We start from the raw sequence: 20,493 nt of genomic DNA, 5'->3' as shown, positions 1-20,493 counted from the left end.
GTATCTATGGTTTTGCACTTTACCCATCCACACAACAAAATCAAGCCTATGTACTAATATCACATATATTATTCCCTTAAAAGAAATTGAATTGAGTGGTTTCTTCTATGTATTTACCGTATATTTATCCTGTTTGTGTGAAAAGATGTCCTAGGCATCTTTGAAATTAAAGAAAACTTAATGAGCGTAAAATGTGTCAAAACTTTGTAGAGCAGTGTGTTACAGCCCAGCAGCAGTAACTGGGCTAAGTTCAATTACAGGTCCTTTAGGAAATAAAGATGGTATTTTGTTAGAGACTTCAGCTAGTGTCTTACTCAGGACCACGTTTTAGGAAAGAAACACAGTCAAGTAATCGACTTACTTCCCAGGATTTCTTCATTACCACAGACCCCCATGGAAGCCCTCTACAATATTAAACAGCGAATTTTTTTTAAAAGTTAAACAAACTGGTCAAAAATGATGTTTGTAAAAGCATGCTTTGCCCTTATTATTTAAAGTTATTTAAATGGTCTGTCCTAGAGTCTGCCCGTGTGTCTAAGAGAATGAAATCACTGTTGTAGTGCTAGGTTTGGTTTAGCAAGCTGCAGCTTTCCCTGGAAGCTCAGCGGGGCTCCTCAGGGCAGGGCAGCCATTCTGTCCTCCCGCAGCCCTTTCGGACGGCTCTGCCCTCTTGCTCCGGCAGCTCTCGGCTCTACAGCACAGTGATGGCAAAGGAGGCGAGAAGGGTCTCCATGAGGGCTTCAGAGGACCTTTAATGGTTACATCGTACCCCGGAGACCTCCAGAGCCAGAGAGACCTCGTGACCTGGGTGCAGGGGGCTTTTGTCAGATCGCAGGGACAGCACATGGGTGGAGTTGGGATACAGGAACCAATAGGGAGAGCCCAAGGGAGTGGCCAGGGCTAGGGGGCAGGGGAAAGTGGGGGGAACCATGTGAAAGGCATTTAATAAATGAATCAGTGGGAAATACAGCACCACAAATCACAGCTATTTGTAAATCCATGAACTAATCCTTGTTGTCAAAGAACCAGTCAGGTGAAGGTTTATGTCAAGGCCAACTGTTAAATCAGCTTCTATCCTCTCCTTCCTGATCCATACCTCTCCTTAGCATTTTGAGACTGAGTTTACTCCCATCTAGCCTGCCAGTATTCTCAGGCTATGCCCAGACCCCACTTTGTGCCAGACACCGTTGCCTTCTTGCCCAGAAGTTTCCATTTCATGGGCCATGAAGCTCTGCTAGAAAGTTTTCTCATCTATGGGTTATACAGCATTTTAGGAATTGGGTTTGACATATTTTACTAAATCTGCTTAACTGTTTAAATTCTCAGAGAAATCGAGATGGACATGGATGATTATCATCTTTATTGTCTTTGAAGAAAGCTCCTGTTTCTGTGATTTCAGCTGAAGGAAGGGTTCACCTTGCAAGCCCACAAACTCCTCGCTCCTTTTGGAGAACTGCTGCCTAAATACTACCCCTGACCTTGGTCTTTCAGCAGCTGTAGGGCTGAGCCCCTCAGCTGGCACCAGGCCTGAGCTCCTTGTTCAGCCTGAGGAAGTTTCTTTCCATGCTGCATTGCCCCCTTTCACCAGGTTTTACCTTTTTCAGTCACAAACTCAGCTCAGTATTTCCTGCCTGGCCTGAAAGGAGGCAGCCCCAGAGTTCTGACTCATTTGGTGATGCTCTTGACAAGAAACAGGTTGCTGAGAGCCAAGCATTTTGGTCCAGGCCCAATGTCCTGGTAGCATCCACAGGGACTGCAGGCAGGGGGACGGCAGTGTCTGACAGCTTGGGGTGGCACATGTGTGTCAGTCTATGAGTGTGCTCTGTGAACTTCAGAGTGATCCCTGAGGCAATTCTGCAACTCCCATAGATGATGTCTTCTGGAGTGAAATGCTTTTCTCCTACAGAAGTAACAGAGAGCTCCTTTCTCTTTCAACGTTCTGGCTCTGGGACTATCATGTGTGAATACTTAACACATGAAGCAAAACGTGGATACCCTTTATCCTGGCCCAGAGCGGGACTTTTAGACAGCTTAATAATGTGAACTTGCCAGCATGTAGTTTGCATCACCTGTGGAAATCCTGTTACAGAACTGATTTAAGAAGGGGCTGGTAAATGACTTTGAGGTGTTCATTGAATTGTGACATGTGCTTACCCAGTGACAGCAGAAATAGAAAGCTGATGAGCTGTGCTTAGGCTGAATCTGCTGAGCTCACACAATAACAAAAAAGAAGTCTCAACCCCGTCAGGAAATGATTATGTCAAGGAGCTAAGGCTCCTATTTTATGTTTTATTTTTGCATATAATCCTGTAAAAACCTCCTACCCTAGCAACAAATGTCACTTATTAGAATCAGGTATGCATCTATTTCCACCTATGAATAGCATAAGAATTCCACAATGACACAGTGAGCTCCAGCATCTACTGCAAGAAAGCAGAGTGTTGTGTACCTTTGAAGTCACAAATACTAATAATTTATTTGTTCCTTGCTAGGCAAGCTCTTCATTATGAATGCATTCATCAGCACCTGAAAGCTGCCTAGAGGTGACCTCTTAAAGTAGGTCTAATTCCCATGAGGATATCCTGGTTTTGGTTCTGAAAGAGCGAGAGTGTGGCTTATGCTCCGTGTAAGGCATGGTGCTGAGCTTTGCCATAGGTCTGCTCGGCAGAGAGGGGTTGTTCTGTCATGCATTGTGTAACTGGGTTGCAAACACAGGACTTGCACACAGGACAGCTCTTTACCTTCGTGTCCCAGAAACCTGGTCCTTCTGGTGAGCAGGTGTGACCAATCTTCACTCTCAGTGTGAGTGGAGACTGTAGGGGAATGCACAGTTGTGTAACAGGGGAGGAGCGTGCCTTGGGAATGCTTTTAGTGATCATAGTCTCTGCCTAAATCTGGTATAGTACAATCAGCACAGGGTAAGTGCATTTTCTGTAGTATTGAAAATTTTCAGTTAAAGTATTTTCCTAGTGCTTGAAGAAAGAACAGGTAAAATGCCCAGATGAAGGTGGTACTACCCAGACAGGGTATTTTTCTTCCTCTTTTTCCTTTGGCCTGACAGTCTCCTCTTGTTCTCATGCAGTATCACCTCTTCCCCTAATGCTCTCACAGTTGCTATATAACATCAGCTTTCTCACCCTTCATTCTGCATGTTGCCAAGTGCTTTCAAAGAATTCTTAACCCTTTCCCTCCTTGTTGGCATTTTTGGCAACAAATGGGACGGGAAGCCTGGACAGGTGCTCCAGGAGCCTTTTTATTATTTTATTCTGTTATCAGTCTCACATACAGAGATGAGACAGAGATGGTACAAAGCTCACACCGTCGCAGACATCCAAAGACTTCCTGGTTACAGAGCATTCTTAAAAGCTTCTCAGCCAATAGCATGCTTCTCAAAGTTACAGACAACTGTTTTAACCAATCCTCAATAGTGCCTAAACTCTTTGCTTTATTTTTTGAAACCTGCTTTTTGCTCACACCTAAGAGCTTTTCCACCTTTTATGTTTCTCCACACCTCCTGAGCATTATTCTATGGGAAAACAGGCTAGTGACAGATAATCACATGGTGCTGCTTCAAATTAAAAGGCTTTCCCTTTCTCCCTAATAAAAATTCAGTGAAAAGCCAAAGATTAAGGAAATTGATGAACAAAGATGGAGCCAAGCTGAAGTGCTGGATAAAAATAATTTTACCATTAGAAGGGAAAAGTACTGGCTTTATAATCTGTAGTTGTACTCAGAAGGGATTGCATGGTTTCTACAATGTCAGGATTGAGACTTCTTGAGAATAATTAAATTTCACTCACAGACAGTAGCTTTCTATTTAACATATTTTCTCCATCTGTATTATGGCCATTTTACCCCCAGTAATTATGATTTCCAGTATTTATAAAGCAGATTAATATGCCAAGAGACATATTCATGTCAATCATGCATTTCTTAAAGCAGTATAAAATGGATTATTTACTAAAAGTGCATGCATTTATGCAATTAATTTTCTGTGACTATTCTGTATAAATAACTTGTAGAGTGGCTGTGCATTGACCTTTAAAAAGCTGAATTTAGTCTCAGCTCCAGCATCCCTGAAGACTGAACTAATTGATATAGAACTAAACCTGAATAAACATCAGAATAAGTAGACATTGAGATGATTTACTGATATGATCAAAGCTAGATGAAAATTTCAGTGTGTGGAAAAGAGAGTTAAGATAAAGCAGATTTAAGCTGATGCTTGAAATGACTGGTGTAAATGAAAACAAAGACTAGTCTTAGATACCAGTTTCAGTTTAGCTAGGTTCAAGTGTGATAGAAAATTATGGTTTTAATAAGCAATCCTAAATGATTCAGTAATTTACTTCTATTCCTTGTGAACATTGGTCTGTTGATTGACACTTTTACTGACTATCCTAGATAAGACCAAGGTCTGAGCAAACTCTAAAGACTGAATTACATCATTATTAGTGATTCCTTCAGTCAAAAATAAGATACGTTTCAGGTTCAGAATTGAGATAAATTTCAGTTTTCCCATATAAAAATGAGAATATTTTTTTCTGAATCAGAGTGACTGATCTGGCACTAGCTATGCCCAGGATATCTGACAAACCCAGCTTTCATCAGAAAGCATTAGTGTCAATAGCCTGAAATATTTCTTTTGAAGCATCATGGATTCAGTGAGCCCTCAACAAATCCAGGACAAGGTCTGGGGATCCAGCTTGCTATGACTGTCTTGTAAATTGAGCAGATCCAGGATCCTTTTATGGCATTAAGGCAAACTCAGATTATTTATTACCTCATCCTGAAGAGAGTGTAATTGTTCTCTTACCTGAGCCTTTCAGAAACTGTACTTGGCTTGTACAGGCTGTTGCATTTTCCTGAGGAAAATGCTTGGGGATGTGCCAGTTAGAGTTAAAAGCATGCCATGAATGTCTCCAACAGTTTATCAGTACGAACATTTGGGTTCCTGCAGCGCTGGCTGGCACTGCTTCATTTACTGTTATGGACACAATCTGTGCCTACAAGAGGCATCAAGGTACTGCTCCAGCACACAGGTGGATTTTTGAGCAAAGCAGCTTCAAGTCAGGCTCCTGTGATAGGTTCAGAAGGCCGGAGGCTCAATGTGTGCTGCCATGTAGCCTGGATCTGTCCAGGTCAGGAGCTGATCATATGTGCAGAATAGATGTTAACCTCTGAGTCACTTGGCCTGGGCTCCCTTTACAGACAGATGAAGGCTTAGAGCATGAGTGACCCAAACTACCTGTGACTTACAGCACTTCTCACCACTGTCTACAAAGAGAGAGTGGGTGACCTACCAGCACTTGAAGTGGGATGCTATGATTGCCACTCCAAGTCCTGTGATTTCTGAGCATGACTCAGCTGCTGAGATCCAGGAGGCTTTTCAGTTCACAGGAAGATTGGGAAGGTTTATTGTTCTCATCCAGTATCATCTCTTCCCATAATGCTCTCACAGTTGCCGTATAGCATCATGTGGATGTCAGAATTAAACTGGCTTTTGAGAAAAGTGAAGTTTTGTGTTGTTGGGAGGAAAAGGTTAAAAGTGGAAGAATAGCGAAGAGGGTGGTAGAATTGCTCAAGTGACCTTGCAGGTGGGAATACCAGGGCTTGGAGAATATCAGTGATGGAAACCTACTTGGAAATAGAAATGCCTACAGCTCTTCATCCTCTGTCTGTTTTGAGAAGTAGAAATTCTGTGTAGAGATAACGTAGGAGTTTGCAGAGACTTGAGGGCCCTCTCATGGACATGCTCAAGCTCCCTGTCTTGGGAGAGAGCCCAAAGCTCAGAGATCATAAAAGGAACAAAGGAGATCACAGTGTGCTGGTAAATTCCATGCAGGTGGGCCCTTGATAAATGGGTACAAACAGCAGCCCCACTGCCTGCCAGGACTGGGCTGAGCCTGACGGTGCCGGCATTCCCACTGGGGTGTCTCTGCTGCCCGCGTGCAGTTTCCGGATCCTCCAGTTAGCAAGGTAATGAAACAAATTTACTCTTTTCATTTCAGCCGTGGTTTTGGGGTTGTTCTGGCCACCTGCCTGTGTCAATTCACACCTATGTGAACTAGAACTCCAGCTTTTTGGACAGAACTATATCACATCTTTGTAGAGATAATGACTAATCATAGCATGAACTGGAGGTTAAGTCTTGTTTATTTTTCATCAACCAGTCCTTGAAACAGCAAGGAATTCAGAAATAAAAATGATACAATTATTTTAATGAGGCTCTGCTCCTTGATCTTTATATCTCTTGCCCTACCGTTCTAATATTTTCATTTCAGTGTGGTTTCATACCCAATGCTGACCTTCTATAAAGGATTTTGGACTGTTTTTTTGAAATAGTACAGCATCAAATAAAACTAATTTAGCAGTGATTAACCTTATAGGTGAATTTAGGAATTGTGCACCAATTTATTCAAAGAACCCAAGGAGCTGGACCAGGTGTCCAGAAAACAGGAATGTCATTATATTCATTATTTTGTATCATATCTGCAGAGTTCAGAAGTCAAACTGGGCTTCCTACAGGACAGTAGTATTGTCAAGAAATCAAAAATGTTCTCAATGACATTAGGTGTTTACTATTAGTAAGACTAGTATTTGCAGTTATATGGCTAGTGCTACAAAAAAACCACTGCAACTGTTTAAACCTCATGCCTGACAGCTAAAATTTTTCAGGAATAAATGATAACCAGTGAAGGACAGGTTATTTCCCATTTGTCTCTCAGAGAAATCATGCATATTCAGTTCAAACTTCTAGTACATTTGGAGATAGGACATCAAAGGTGAATTTTGCCCTGTACACATTCACATTTACCTCCATGCTGGATATCATGTGCATTCTACTTCCCTCATCTCAGAAAGGATGAATTAGAACTGGTGCAGGCTCAGAGAAGGGTGACAAGCATGATGAAATGTGTGGTCTCTGATATGAGAAATAAATGAGCTGTCTGGGGCTTCTCGATATGGAAGAGATGACTTAGGATGCAAAAGACAATTGCAAAATTAGGAATGGCTTAAAGTGAGAAGAGAAAAATTAATTTGTCCAATAAAAATACAGGAAAAACCACAACTACTAGTGATGCCTGTAGATTTTTGCTGTTTCTGTATTTTTCTTATATAACTATGCTCATTGTATAGTTATGTAGCTCCTGCTGTTTTTCCTACCCTTTTTCACTCTGTCCATGCCCGAGGATGGTCCTTTAGGGCTGTGAAGTTCATCTGGGGAAGGATGCACAGCCCACCAGTCAGATGTCCACTCCCAGGCATTTCCCACCATGTTGTACAGGCCATATCCATTGGGAGGAAAGGCAGTGACAGGTGCAGTCCCCTTGCACCTGTCCTCTGCTGTGTTATTAGCTGGGAATTCTCCCTGCCAGATATTGGCATAGTGTCGACCTTTGGGCTGCAGTGTGTTGTCCCATGGGAAAAGCCTATTTTCAAGGCCGGGTTCTTCATGAACACCAAAGTTCTCCAAGAGATGTTGAGTAGTGCTGGATTTTTTTCCCCTCAGCAGGAACTTTAAGCAAGATTTTTCCATTCTGTGTCATCAGCAAGGGACACTCCTCACATGTCTCTTTCCTGAGGTGAGATTAAATAATCTTTCAGGCAACACTAGAAGCTGGGCTCAAGGCAAGCAAAAGCAGCTGATTCTGCAGCCAAGAGACAGCAGTCTTGTGTGAATACTTGCAAAAGACATTGTGAAAACAGGAGCCTTGAATATACGTAAAGAATGATTGGAAAAGTACTTACAAAAGAGATCCATTGCAGTTTGCCAATGAGCAATACTATGCCAAGTTTAGGAAATACCCTGAACGAAAAGAGTTTGAGTCTATGAGAAAATTAGGAAAGGATGTTAAACATTTTCCTTGTTTTCACATCTTCCTAGCTATCTCCATCATTTAGGTGGATTCTTGCTCTGAACCAGAAAATTCTTCTGTTCTGGGTTGGATCACAAAGGGTATTTGATATCTTTATACAAACCTGTGGATTCAAAACAACAAATGGGATATGATTGATTTTTGCTAAAATAAAAAAGGTTGACATAAGCAGACTAAAATACTTCTTAGTGATGCTTCAGGTTTCTTCTGGTCCCTACTATTTCTCACACAGTGGATGGAGGTTGCAGCTGCTGGTTAGTGAATGCTGAGGAATACCTTAAGTGCAGGTATCTCAGTGTGAGCTGCAGGTAGAGCTCTGGCTGGTGGGAATTTGAGGCAAGAGACTGTGACCTGGTGCCAACTCTTTGTACAACAAGGCACACAGGGACCTGTGTCACCAGGCAGGTGACCAGACACCCAGAGACACAGCAGGAGCCGATGGCCCAGCTGGAATCACGGACTGTCACACACTTAGACTGTGAGGGTATAAAAGCCCAAGGTCCCTCCTTGGAGGCAGCCAGGTCAAGCTGTTCTACTGCTGCACCATGACAAAATCACTTAAAGGAGCCAGAGACCTGGGACTCTGCTATGGAAAACTCGGGGTGGAGCTGGTCAGGAAAGGTTGTCTGACTGTGAGAATGGGGTGAATCGGGAGCCAAGCAAGGCACCTGCTGGCTCACTGGAGCTGTCTGTTGTGAAGGGACCTCGGGCCCAGCAGTTAAAAATCTCTGATGGTGGGAGTGTGATGGCCAGAGTGCCCCCCAAATGGTCAGCCAGGGAAGTTTCCTTAACTTCCTATCCAGCCCCTAATTACATTTATTGTGAATAGTATACATAAAAATATTTTACCCTGTTACAGAGAGTTAGAGATATCAAATCCAGAGTTATGCCACCACCTCAAAGTGAAATCCGACACTGATTATTTTATATAACTATAAATTACTGGAGACAATAGTCTTGGACTCCTTGCATGAAATGAGGCAACATTGGCTTCAAAATACAGCAGTGTGTAGTTATTAAAAGAAGCATAAGTCAACTAAGACTGATTTTTTTGCTTTGGAAAAATATCAGGTCTTATATCTGTGGATGACAAACACTGTTTAAAAAAGAAACATAATGGACCATGCAGAAAAAAAGAGAGAAAGGGAAAGTCTATTACTGGTGCAAATGATTCAGTTCCTAATGTCTTTAGATAATAAAGTTACTGAACATTTTTAAATATTTCAGTGTATATCTCTGAATCCTTAGAAATGATCTGAGCAGACAGCTTAAGTGTCACTAATACCATTAGGGTTTTAACCCTTATTCAGCCGTTTTAACTTCCCAGTAGTGAGATGCAGCTTTACTTACCAATTCAATTCCTAAAATGTTTCAAGAGGTTGCTAGTGCTAGCATATTTGAGTTTTACATGTACCTCAGCATTTCTCCAGGTTAATAATGTCCTGAAGGCTACAGGGTTTCCTTTTGGTTTCCAAAATTACATATGCATTATTGCAAATGAGTTCTGCCACAAAGGAATTCATAATGAAAATATCAGAGGGAATTAAAGTGCTTCTTATAATACTTGAGCTTGCTCCATTAATCGGAGGGTAAAATGAATTGAGTTATTATGTTCTCAGACGGTATTAGGAACCAAATGGGAAGTCTTGTCCCAGCTTGATTTTTTTTCACTGTAAGTATTTTTTGCTGGGGGAGTGGATCAAGTCCAGGGGCAGCAAATCCATAGTGGGTAATTCAAGTCCCTGAGTAATGTTTTAATTCAAGTTTGTCATACATGAAATCCCTATTTGTGCTTGGTCTTTGCATATTAAGTGCTTTAATTAATTTTGAGCTTAACATTTTTAAATTGAATGTTAAAATTAACCCATCAGCCCAGGTACACTAATCAAGTTTTTATGGTCTTCCTGTGTTTACTGTATACTTTTACAAGTGTTTTAAGATGTGTTGGATGTATTTTTTTTATGTTTTACTTGTATCTTGGTTTCAAGGCAGATTTTAAAAAACCCCAGTTGCAACAAACAGCCCAGCCCCCGTAAGCACCTGACCCTTATCTCAACTAATATCATCCCTCTGACCAGGAGGAGCCATTGGTGGACGGAGATGGTCTGTCAAAGGGAGAGCACCAATCACCTTGAACCAAAGGGGTGGGCTGTGGGCGGACTGTGGGCGGAGCAAAAGCTATAAAAGGGAGAAAAACAGACACGCCTCCTTAGTCTCCCTTCCTCTCCAGCTTGCTAAGGCAGTGCTGGAGAAAACTACCCCTTTCTAGGGGCTTTTAGAAATAGATTTCTTTTTGACCAGCCTAGACTGCAAGTTTTTTTTCTCTACCTGAGGTTCAGAGCTGCCTTAAGCCAAAAGCTCCTGAATCCCTGCGCTCCTGGGGCATACTTCCTGAGCCACTAGGATCCCAAATTTTTATATTTTGTTAGTTTTTGCAATTTTTCAATTTTTCTGTTTTAATAAATTGTTTTAATTTCTACAAAGAGTTGTCTCATTCCTCACAAGTTTTAATCTTTATGCACAGAGACAGCAGGTCACTGTTAACTAGCAAGAGAGGCAGAAAGATTAGGAATGTACGCAGCGCGTTACCTTGAGTGGAGAGGGAAGGAGTGTGTCTTTTACTGTAGAATTATTTGGCTTTCAAGAGCTGCCTTCCCAAACCTATATGCATGACTTGATTGGAAATTTATTGATATCTGAAAGTTGTCTGGAAACCAACAGGCAGTATGATATTTATAATAACAGTAATTATGATTGTCAAGCAAATGAACAAAGCAGACCCTTAATTAAGCTATCTGATCCACCTGGGAGAAAACAGACAAGATTTCAAATCTGAAGTAGGAGCAACAAACTTGGAGTTGGTATTTATTCAAGCAGTTAAAATGTGCAGTTCTGCCACAGCACTGTATATGTTTTATAGGGAGACTTGAGTGCATTTTTATTCATATGTAATGAAGAAAGACCTAGAGGTCCTGCATGTATCTTTCTGCAAAAGCAAGCTTTTAATTAGCCTCTTCGAGTAACATATTTGGTTTCAAGCAGACTGCTCTCATGCTTAAAACACCTCTTACATATTCATGATGGCTGAGGTGTATTTACACTGGGTATTGTAAGAGGACACCATTCTGCTCTTGCTCCAGGTGGATGAATTCACTTCATCCTTGCCACAAGATGGAAAATGTGTGTAACTATTTTAGATGACAGTGAATACGTACGTATACACCACACTGGAAAACTTCGATTTTTTTGTCTATGGTGTTGATACACAATGCTATCTATGTCTGGTTTGGAGCTCAGTGACCTTCCATGTGACCACAAGAAACCATAAATATGTATCCAAATGATTTCCTTGCATGTGACAAATGATGATTCTGAGAAGTGTTGGAATGGGGCTAGTGGAAGTCTACGTGCCCTGCATGGAAAAGCTGATTTCATGCTTGTGCTCAACAACAGGCTCTGCCTGTGCCGCTGATCTAGGGTTTGCATGGTCTTTTAACAAGGGAACAAGTAAAGGATGGGTGAGGTTGTAGCTTCTTTTCCTGCCCTGAAAATTCTAGCTTATTCCTATAGGAAACTCTTTCCTCAAAGATAGTACAGACAGAGCTACAGTTAAAGCTGTCAAGAATATCTTTCATATAAAAGCTTTTTTTTTTTTTTTTTTACTGGGAATATCCCACTTTTTAGTCAGCATGTTTCTTGGATATGGCTTGGTTTTCAAGGACTTCCCTAGAAACAAGGACAGAAACCTTTGTGGTCTGTAATTTCAGAGGCCAGAGCATCCACAGCCATAGAGCAACATGCCAGCTGTCTCATCAGGGATGACAGAGCTTGCCTGTCCCACAGCAGGGAAGTTCAGTTCCAGCAGAAATCTATGTTTTAGGAGTCTTTTGTGTCTCCTTGTTTCTGTGTGGGCATCCAACAGATCTGAGGAAATGATCCATTTCATTTTGAAATGAAGGAATAGATGTTCTCCATGAAAAAAGCATTTTATAAATTTTCTTATCTTCAGTATTTTGAAATTAAAATTAAGTTTAATTGAAATTAAATTTCATTTTGAATTGGTCATTATATAAGACTTTTGAAGTGTTACAATTTCCTGAAACTCTGTTATACTAGATCTGTTTATACATTCTAGTAAAAAGGTAAGCCAACTCCTCAATCATGGCAATAAATTAAAAAAATAGAATTTAAGAAAAGAAATATAGTTATTATTTTAAATAATATTCGGGCTGAAAGACTTTCAATTTTTTAACAAGATTAGGCAATTTACCATTTCATTCTGACTTAATGCTAAGATTTTCTTCAAATCAGAAATCCCAGCCAAAAGATTAAGTTAAAAAAACCCCAATAAACATGATGATAAACAATGACAGCAAAAATAATAACAGTTGATTTTAAAACCCATTCATTCTTCTGGATGCAGTATTTTTTTTAATGTATGTATTTAAAAGAAAAAGCTTTGGGAAAGTGGAAACTAACTTTCAGGGAAGTTTTGTAATTTTAAGTATGAAAACAGAAAGAAGACACTTCCAAAGGTTCCTTCAAAATGAAATACCAGGGACCAAGGTTTAGGCCATTTTTTTCTTAATAGTTTATGTAGGTCTTTATTTTATTTATTTATTTTTTTTATTACAATGTGTACATTTTTTGACGCTGATGAGGTAAAAGAGAAAATGGTCAAGTGTAAAAATGTGCAGCATATACCCTCTCTCAGTGGGCTTTTAAATTTCTTTTTTTTATCCTAAAAGCCAGCATGTAGCCACAGAAACCAAGTGATGTTTCTGCTGCAGTATTTTGGCATAAAAAGAATTCCAGGAAAGATATAGTATTTTTAAATCTAACTGCAAGAAAGAGGTTGAAAGACAAACTTTTTCTTTCAGCCAAGAGAAAATTTTAGATACAAGTAAGCTTTGTGTGCACATTTCCTCCCTGTAAAAAAATTGGGGTGTGTTGGGTTTGTGGGGCAATGTTTTGGTAGTGGGGGTACTACAGGGATGCAGTGAGAAGCTGCCAGAAGCTTCCCCTACATCTGACAGAGCCAATGTCAGCTGGCCCCAAGATAGACTCATTGTGAGAGTGTAAGGCACAGGAACAGTTTGCCCAGGGAAACTGCAGATGGAAATCCACAACATCCGTGGAAATGTTCAAGGCCAGCTTGGAGGGGCTCTGAGCAACCTGGTCCAGTGGAAGGTATCCCTGCTCATGGCAGGGGTGTTGGAACCAGATGATCTTTAAGGTTCCTTCCAACCCAAATCATTCAGTGATTCCATGATAAGATGCTGGGCAGTGAGACAGTTGGAAAACTGTGGCTGCACCTCCCCAGCCTGCATGACCCATAAGGTTTGGGGCAAATTGCACCACCAAAAAATGGGATGCAGCAGGGTGTGAATCCTGCAAACCCTGCTAATGTGAAGGGGCACTTTGCTACTCCTCTGAGATGCATCTGCACAAGAGAACTTTTGTGGATGAGGTGGAAGTAAGGCAGCTGAGCTCCTGCAGTGCACAGTACCTTGAGAAAGGAACTCATTGAACATCCTGACAGTCTTGGTAGTGATGATTCAGGAAACTAAGACTTCTTTATTTGAGGTAATAAATTTTTTGACTATCTAGTTCAAGCTAAGGAATAACTCAGAACACAAATGTAATGAAGACAATATTGAGAGTAATGCAAGAAAAACTTAGTCTTCCCCTTTCAGATCTCCTCTTTACGCCTTGTATATATTAATTTCAGTATTAGTACAGTTTATTTCTGAGTGATACAGAATGCTGGTGAAAATGATGAGCTACCCTGTGACATTTTTTGCATAGTCATGTAATAAATGAAAACAAGTTAGAAGAAATCTTTGTGTTATTTTGTTTGAAAATAAAATACTGATATCTCAGGCTAGTTATAAATGGGTTTGCATTTGGATCAGAGACCAGAATCAGAGCAACTACATCACTCTAATGGGTTTCTGGTTTAGGAATTCTCAAGGGGAAGTAGGACAGGTGTCCTGGGTTGCAGTGTATTCTATTACCATCCTCATGAGCTGTGGAAATCAGGTGGGGCAGTGTTTCCTTGCCTCCTCCCCCCAGACGATCTTGCTGTTAATGGCCCATCATTGTCCTGCTGCATGACTCAGAGATAACTCCCTCCGGACTATCTTCTGTTAATGAGCCTTATCAACACTTGGCTTCATGACTCATCACCCCATTGTGAGATGCTCCACCCAGAGGGAGGAACAAAGCATCCCATTGTGGATATAATCTGGGACTCTGAACACCAGAGACAACCCTTTCCACTGGCAGGAGCTACACAGCCACCACTGGACTTTCTGAGGAGGAGCAGACCCCTTCTACCACAGGATCACCGCCTCAGAGGACTGCAGCCACCATTCTACCAGACTGCTACCACCACCCTGCCTAACAGGGACTCAGGTTATATCTTGACTCTGTCAGTTTGAACCGGTGTTTTCTTTTACTTTTTTTCTTTTTCTTTAATTTCCATTACATTGTTATTCTGACTTGGTGCCTCCCACTGGTTTGTTTTCAAACTAGTACAGCAGGTAATTACCATCAATATAAATCCCCATCTTGGTTATTCCATTTCTCTTGTTACCTTTATCCATGTTTTGTATCTTCTTTTCTTTCCCAATATGCTTTACCTTCAGTTTTCTTCTTGCTTTCTTCTCATGCTGGTTTTATTTCCACCTGTGTTCTTATTTTTTCTGCCTTTCTTTTCTCTTTCTTTGTTTCTTTCTTTGTTTTCTTTGTTTCTTTCTTTGTTTTCTTTTTCTTTCCAAGCATCACTGTTACTGTACCGCCTTTCTTTTTCCTTTTTCTTCTCTGACCCCTGAAGTCCCCAAATCAATTTCTGCCGCTGCTACTTGTTTGCTGTTCCTTGCAGCCACCAGCACTAGTTCTGCACTTCATCTCCACAGGCAAGCAGAAAACCAGACTTTGAACCCCCCACAGCAGCAAACAGTGTGACTCCAGGGGTTGCATTCCGATTGTTTGTTATAAAATCAGCGCTTGAGAGTGATACAAGCAATTCATGCCTTCTACAGGCCAGACCTTGGCTTCCTCCCTAGAGAGAAGGACAGGCTCAGACCTGTACTAGCATCTTAAAAATCACATTATGGTTGTTACTGACTGTATAGGGAGACACAGACTGAGAGAGCATATCAGCTGAAGCATTAGGGGATCCTAGACATCAGAGGTGGTACCTAGGTCCACCTCAGACACAAGAAAGGATGGAGTGAGTGCAGCCCTGGGCCTGGGGGGAGCACTAGCACTGCTTCTGAGCTTCTCCAAGATTTTCTTTAAAAGCTGTGATATTCCTAAACACTTCATTGAGGGTGTGTGGGAGGCAATCAAGGAAAGTAGCCTTCTACTAATTAACTATGAGTCTTATTTTCATCTCTTGTTAAAAACCAGTGAAAAAAAGTGCTTATTCCAGAATTTCAGGATTCCAAAGGAATCCTTTTTCTTATCTCCAGAGAGTGAAGATATTTAATTGTCTTATGAAATACTGAGAAGGTTTTCTGGAGGTCTGATGCCATGGGTTGCCAAAGCACTTTCAGCTGTGTTTGAACTCTGTCAGAGGCAAACTTTACAGGCAGTGATAGGGAAGTGCAGACAGGCTGGATGAGAATGCACTTTCACAGTTTGCTTTCGGTTGCTGATGTCTCTTGTTCCTTCCCCTCTCCCATTCCTATGCCTCTAGCAAGTCTGTGCCATTTCCTTTGCTCTTCTTGACTGAGAATGCATCATTAAACATGATTCTATTTTTCTTATGCTTTTCAGTCATATACAAAACCTTAAGACTGGGGCTCTTGATTTTCACCTGTTACCTCTTTATGTCAGTTGTACAAACTTTGAAGATGCAGTAACAAATCTGTGACCAAGCACCTGGAGAGCTGACAAGAACAGAACAGGTCATGTCTGCCAGCTTGGGCACTGCCAACCATACTGCAGAACATCCACAAAATCCTATGCAAGTCACAAAAGGCAAATATCCTCCAAACATTCACTTCCTCTTTGGAGTCCTCCAGTGCTTGGATGAGAAAGGAATCAAGGCTTCTGCTTGAATTCTCAGAGTAAAAATAAAAGTATTCAAGCCCACACTTAGAGTGGACAGTTACTCCACAAAATAGTCATTGAACTCTTGGAAGGTCTGAAAGCGTAGCTGAGATCCGGCAGTGGAGCTGACAAGTGGCAATGGCAAGTTATCCAGCTATAATAAAACAGAAGGACTGGAGGCTTAGTCTTACAGTGATTTTGTGGTAGGGAGGTGAAAATTCTAGGAGGTTTTCAAAGGTTTCTTTCCCCCAGAATTCAAAATAACAGTTACCGTGAAAAAAACCTGCAAAAATAAAATGAATCTTGGTTATTTTCCCTTCAGGCTAGTGCCATTTTTGCTAAGCTGTCCAATGGTGCCAGAGTATGTAACATCTTAGTCATCAGCAATCTGGCAGGTATTTTGTCCCTTATATTGATCCAATAGCTATGTGCCAGGCTGTTTGCACCATCTGTCACACCAGAGTCAGTAGGGGAGACAAAAGGTGGACAGCTGGTACTATCAGTCTGGAATACCATTTTAAGGGAGAAATACCAGAACCTGTGTCAAAAGGCATAGAAAACAGAGAGCTTCAGGGGGGAAGACACTAAAGCAAATGCATTTCAGATGGAGCAGCTCATCTTTTCAACCACACTTGCTATGGTTATTAGAAACACACTTCTAAGAATGTAGAAGGTCATAGGATGCCTAAATGGAACATAATCAGTCTTCATTATGCATGCTTTTGGTTTTCCAAGGAAAGCAAAGTTGCCTAAAATGACTGGTTATAAAAAGCCAATCTGTAACGAATCTCTCAGCTGCAGAGAACAGGAATAAAACAGCAGCAGAGAAAATTTCTGGATTGATTTTTACCATGGAATCATAGTTACCAGGGAAGCATTCATCATATGCTGGCCAGAATCTGACCTCCATTACTCTGCTCCTCCTTGCAGGTTTGTCTTTGGTAAAAAGCTATTTCACAGTCTTATGAATAAGCTGGCAAGGGCGTAATGAATAACCCAAAGCAGGATGCTTGGAGAGATTTTTCATATGTCCAAAGGCAAGTCAACCCAATATTCAGCTCCACAGTGCATCAGCCAGGCCATCAGGCAGTGTTTCAAGTCAAATCTGCAAATCAGCCAAGGGGACATTAGGAAATGCACAGAGCTACACGTTAAGGTTTTGGTGAAGAGCATACTGCAGCAAATGGGATTCAGGACATACTGCACCACTTTGAAATTTACAGCCAGTCTATACCTTCTGGATTGAAAGTGGTGCCAACATGACATATGCAGCTGAGGATTGTGCTTATATTCCTGTACTTGTTTTGCAAAGTGTTGCAATTTGGTTTTGACAGACTTGAATGATAACTGCAGCACTGAAAATAGAATCATGGCTCATCAGAAGATAGTCACTTTGCATATTTCACTGAGGCCAGTGTAATGCAGAGTGAAGACCAGAAAGAAAATAACTTGTTAAAGATCAACTGAAGCAAAACAGTCTGCTTCTGGAGTTTAAAAAGGAAGGCTTTGCTGTTCTACACAGGAATACTGAAAGCCAGGGATTTCTGCTCTGTGAAAAATGTTGAAATTTACAATTTTATTCCATGCTATAAGAAAAGCAAAATGGATCAAAATACAGTTTTAAATAGTCTTTTGACTAAAAACTGATTTTGGATATTTTTTTCCAATCTAATGGCTTTATGTATAATACATAAATCCATCAACACTGGAAGAATGCTATGACTAGAATATGAAATACTTCTAATGACAATCTGTAAAAATAGCATTAAGGCATCCTATTATATGTATTGCTTTCTTCCTAGAAAAATCAATGCATTCTTGCTACTCTGGACTTCAGGAGGGCAGACGTTGGTCTCTTCATGGTAGAGTACCATGGGATAGAGACCTGAAGGTGAGAGGGGCTCAAGAAAGCTGGGTAATATTCATGATTCGCTTCTTCTAAGCTCAAGATTGATGCATTCCTGAGTAAAAAATCAAACAAAGAGGCAGGAGACCTGCAGAGGGGAACAAAGAGCTTCTGACAAAAGAAGGGCATTTACAGAATGTGGAAGAAGGAACAGGCTGCTTGGGAAGAATACAGGAACCTTAGCAGAATATGCAAAGATGCAAAGAGGAAGGCTAAGGTCTATTTGGAACTAAATCTGGCAAGGGTTGTCAAGGACATCAAGAAGGGCTTCTTCAAATCCAAAAGGAAGACTAGGGAAAATGTGGGACCACTAGTGAATGGAGTGGGTGCCCTGGTGGTGGAGGACCCAGAGAAGGTGTAATTACTGAACACCTTCTTTGCTTCAGTCTTTATTGCTAAGGCCAGCCCTCAGGAACCCCAACCCTGGAGCCAAGAGAGAAAGTCTGGAGAAAGGAAGAATTTTCCTTGGTTGAAGAAAATCAGGTTAGAGATAATTTGGAAAAATCTGAAACCCACAAATTCATGGGTCCTGATGGGATGCACCCACTAGAGCTGAGGGAGCTGGCACATCTTTTCTGCCTATCTTTCTACTCATCAGAGATTAGTCATCTCTCTTTGTGCTTCAAGGGGTAAGAATCTGCCTCTTACATGATCCTGGGATGGAAAGGAACAAGTTTCTTGTGCAGCAAAGTTAATTTCACATTAAAACAGCTTCTTCTGGGAGAGTGTCTGGAAAGCAGCCCTTCCATTTCTGCTTTTCCTTTTGCCTTTGGGCACAGTTGTTTAAGACTGGCGTATCAGAAATGTGGATGCTGTGAAAAAGAAGGTACGAATTCTATCTCAAAATCTGTGCATTATATTACAATCAAAATGTTATTATGAAGTGTTACATTTACTGAGTTTACCTTATTCCACATTGTATCAACATTCAGATGAATTCACTATCTGAAGTAATACCTGCTTTCTTCAGTTTGAGTCTCAGAATAGCTGAACATTTTTTATAATTGTCAATAAGAAAATTACTTATGTCACCCTTGATATTGAATTATGTTGACCTTGATATCCAAATGAACTGTTTAGTATAAAGATCACATATATTGCAGTCTTTTAAAATTACCAGAAGGGATCTACTATTTTATATGACAGATGAGTTATTAAAAGAAGTCAGGAGAAGAACTGAGAAAACTTTAGGTTAAATTAAATAGATGGGTTCATTAAAAATTTATTTAATATAGGAAGAGAATCATAACTAAGAATTTTCAGAAAATGGAGAATGACTTAGGTCAAACTCTTCACAAATTACCATTCTTTCCCAACAGAATTGAGTTTGAAACTAAGCAAGTTCATAGACTGTTGTTTCAGGAGAGAGTTTAAATCGGAATGCTAAAAGTAGAAATTGCTACAGCCCAGAAAGCTAAATATATTAAATTGAAAAGAATTTGAAGTACTATTGAGTATCCTAGGCGATTTCAGTATCCTAAAGAGTGCTGCTTGCAGGAACACTTGCTGAGTGCCAAAATTGCTGTGCATAGTGTGGGGTCTGCACGATCAGGTTCTGCTCCAAGATGTTGCCAGTCATGAAGGTGCTACAGACCAGGCAGCTGTCAAGCCCCTTGCAGTATTGTGAGGGCACAGTACTCCAGCGTGGAAATGAGAGTCTATTTCTTCAAGTTTGCACAAGCATCTCCATGCAAAAATCTATGTTCAGCAGGATTAAAAGCGGCTTGCTTTGTTTGAGGAAAAATCCTGCTAAAGACAAAGAGGCCTGGAGTTTTCATAGCAGAGATCAGCTGTTGGTTAGAAGAGACCGAGAATATCTTTCAGAAATTGCTTGGTGAGAAGCATGTGCCAGTATTTTTCTTCCTGTGTTCATTTGCTTTTTTTTAGAACACAGAAATGTTGTTTATTTTGTTGAAAGAAAGAAAATGTCAAAGCTTTGAACTCTTGGCCTTTCAGCAGGTGAGCTCACCAGTGTGTAGAGGAGGTCAGTGAGCTGAACTTTGGCAGGGATATTAATATTTTATAATGCTCTGAATCAGCATAATTTATCTCATCAGTTAGGTCATGCCACAGCCCTGTGCCATTTAAGTCCTGAAATACCACCAGCAGCTACAAGCACTGCTCTCATTGAGAGCAGGAGGGCTCTTAAGGCAATTTCAACTCAAAGCAAGCTCTGATCCCTGGCTGCTGTAAAATGAAATGAGAACTCATTTTTAATACTTTTTTTGCTAAACTAAGAAGGAATGCAAGTAAATAAACGGGACATGATATTAATAAAAACTGCCACAATTTAAATATCTCTCTGAACCAAGGAGGAAAATTGAGTAGAGTTATTCTTGGTATGGAGGCTTTCTGTAGGGGGATCCTAGACTAGGGAAAGTGTTCTCAGGCTCTCTTATGGCAGAAAATATGGACTGGCAGTAAAGCATTTAGCTGAAACACAAGGACTCCAGAAGTAACTTAGTTTATCTCACAAACTGAAATTCTAATGATACCACTTGCAACAACAGAAGTGTCACTTGCCAGTGACTAGTTAATACACTTCAAAATGCTTTTAATGTGTTTCAAGACTAAGTGAGAAGAACAACAACCAAAGCTCTTAAAGATATTCTAACTTAACTTCAGCATGTGGTATCAGTCCTACTG

This window comes from Aphelocoma coerulescens, chromosome 2 (assembly GCF_041296385.1).
Source record: "Aphelocoma coerulescens isolate FSJ_1873_10779 chromosome 2, UR_Acoe_1.0, whole genome shotgun sequence".
In the NCBI taxonomy this organism is placed as follows: Eukaryota; Metazoa; Chordata; class Aves; order Passeriformes; family Corvidae; genus Aphelocoma; species Aphelocoma coerulescens.
The sequence above is the reverse complement of the archived record's forward strand: the minus strand, read 5'-3'. Positions refer to the sequence as shown.